The following is a 3,001-nucleotide window of genomic DNA, read 5'->3' on the forward strand; positions in this document are numbered from 1 at the left end:
TGGGGACTTGCTTGGTTGGATTTAAGCCTTTGGGAGGATTTTGGCTTCATATTGGTGGTTTACAAGGCAGTTGCTGGGTCACTCTGCTTTGCATTAAAATCATGCTCTTTTTTTAATTGATGTAGTCTGGGCAGGTGACTCTGACAAATAAGATATCGTTCACAGGTAACAGAAATGTGAAGTGGTTCACAGCGAATTCTTAACTAAATACAAATAACCCCATGCTTTACTTGCTTATTAAGAGGATTGGCAGTGCTTCTGGGCAAACATTGGACTACAAACCCAAAGATCAACTGTTCAAACCCACCAGTTGCTCCATGGGAGAAAGATGAAACTCTCTGCTTCCATAACAATTCACGGTCCTTGTATTGTAGTCTGAAAAACTGGCCTATTTATGCATATGTTAATTTTTTAAACAATGTTTTGATTTGAATACTATTGGCTAAATTAAGGATACTATCAATAGAATCACCTTATGCTCTATGGGGATGGTTTATAATTTTCTTTATCATAAAATGATAATGAGGTCCACACATAAACCATAGATACATGAATGAATTTAGAACTTGTCCTTAACCCTAAGCCTAATCTATGAACAATTTGTTCTTATGGTATGGCCCTACTCTATCCTCTCCCTAAGAGATCAATGAAGACATAGGTGCTATAGCAAAGTGTGGTGAAGAAATCAGATTGTGTGCAGCTATCAGAGAGTGTAACATCTGGGGTCTGAAAGGCTTGTTGTCAAACAAGCAGCCATCTAAGTGAGGTGACAGATAAAGCCACACAGAAGAAGTACACAAGCCTGTGTGATCCAAGCACTGTATGTAACAAAATCCAGATCCAGAGGAGGAAACAGTATCAGAGTTAGAATTCTGAACACCCAGTTTGAAGAAGGCTATGATGACAGTGGAACCCCAAAATCCATTTGCAGGACCCGCACATCGAATAAACGTGTCCTGTGAATCAGTTCTGACAGCAATCCAGAGATATGAATAGCCTTGCTATAAGAGAGAGAGCACTGTCAAGTTGACTATGTAACAAGTAGTTAGGTTAAAATGTAGCACCTTATTTGATCTGTCTTTTGACCCATTCTAAAGTTGTTTTAGTTTTTAATAATTTCTGCTTTCTTTTCAATTAAAGTTTTTCTCTGTTTTATTTTGTCGTCATTGTTGGGTTTTGCTTGTTTTTGTTTATTTCCTGTTTGTGGCTTGTATTCTTTCTGTATATGAGATACATGAGGAATAAATTCATGGGGACAGTAACTGGATTTATACTTACCTTGATGTATGACAAGGGAAGTTGGGGGGAAAGGGGAGATAACAGCAAGGAGTATGAGAAAAAAAAACATTCTGAGATTAATTGTGAGGATAAATGCACAACTCTTCTTAATCTGATTGAACTATTAAACTGTATGATATGGGGGGGCTGTTAATAGCAATGGACATTAACCCATATGTCCGACACCAATCCACAAAGTCCTCCTCCATCTCACAAATCAGACGCAATGACGCTGACTGCAGGAGGAAAGCAGAGTCAGTGTGCTTGTAAGCAACTCAGCGCAGGCAGGGGTCTCCACATGGCTGCTCCAGCACCCAGGGTTGCAGCGGGGTAGGTCCTTAGGAATGTCTTGCAGGAAGTCAGCCTTGCAAGCTCAAGCAGGGAATTGGCTAAGCAGCTGCACCCTGGTCCGACCACCACAAAGCAAGAGACCTGAGAACTAGAAAGGCGAGGCTCACTGAGTCATTTATCATTCTGCCCTTCAGTTAATCCCACATGTGTTGATCAGTTAGGTTGGCACAATAAGCTGCCTCACATAGAGACTGCCAAAACATGCCAATAAGAAAAATAAAACAATGTTGTCCATAATTAATCATGACAATGATTTCTTACTGATTGTTAATCTCTGAAGGGTAGAGGTGTTATCATTAAAAACATCTTACAGAGCTAAAAAAAAAAAAAAAAGGTAAAATCACAGCCCAGATAACCCAGTAGGGGTCTTTAGGAGTCGATGGCAGTAGATTTTCCTTGCGTATTAGGTAATACACTACTTATGAATCAGTGCACCTGGTACCCTGATCCCAGACTCAGGCTCTGAAATGATGTAATAAAAAGAATTTTTTTTGTTTTTAAATTACCCATTGTGACATTTCATACAACAGCTGTAAGAAACTAATATTGCTATGTCACTATTGAAACAAATTGAATTTTTATAGTCATTGACCTAGATAAATACCATAGACTGAGCAAAGACTATTTGTTTTCTTCATCCACCTACATATAGAAGAGAAAGGTTATGTTTCACTTTGTTTTCACTGGATGAAAATTGGCTACAAGATAAATATTCATAAATTTTGGGAACATTTACCAAATGAAAAACTATTTATTTGTCTTCCACACATTTGGGCATCTAACTCTCTCAGCTTTGTCAAACCAAAAACTCACTGCCATCGAGTGGGCTTCTACTCATAGCAAACCTATAGGGCATGGTCAAACTGCCCGTGTGTTTCTCAGACTGGAGCTCGTCCCCAGAGTAGAGAGCCCCGTATTTCTCCCCAGCTTTGTCACGGTCCCTCTATATTATTGGAGAAAGAAAAAAAAATCATGTGGGAGAAATAGTATAATAAGTGAAACCCAGGAAGGGGAGAGCAATATCTTTAGAGTCTAATAAGAAAAACCTTTCTGTTTTTCCAATTGAATGTCAGAGGAAGATGGACAGACCCAAAGAGAGAAGGAAGACTGTGAGCACTAATTCAAAGACTGTCCACCATTCTTCAAGCTAACTGTACTCTAGAACTATGAAATTGAATACAGATGAAAACCTTACCATTGAATTTGAGCATTGAAATAATATTTCTGTTATCTAGAAATACAAGAAGACGACAAATTTGTTTTAGAACTAAACTAATTTTTCCAGAGGTTCTAACTAGCATTACATATTTGCTCATATCTAAGAGACGTGTGAAAACCAGTCACCAAAATACTATGGGAAAACATCTAATGA

Source organism: Echinops telfairi, unplaced genomic scaffold (assembly GCF_000313985.2).
Source record: "Echinops telfairi isolate 266 unplaced genomic scaffold, ASM31398v2 ScPeMD7_1;HRSCAF=3_0, whole genome shotgun sequence".
NCBI lineage: Eukaryota > Metazoa > Chordata > Mammalia > Afrosoricida > Tenrecidae > Echinops > Echinops telfairi.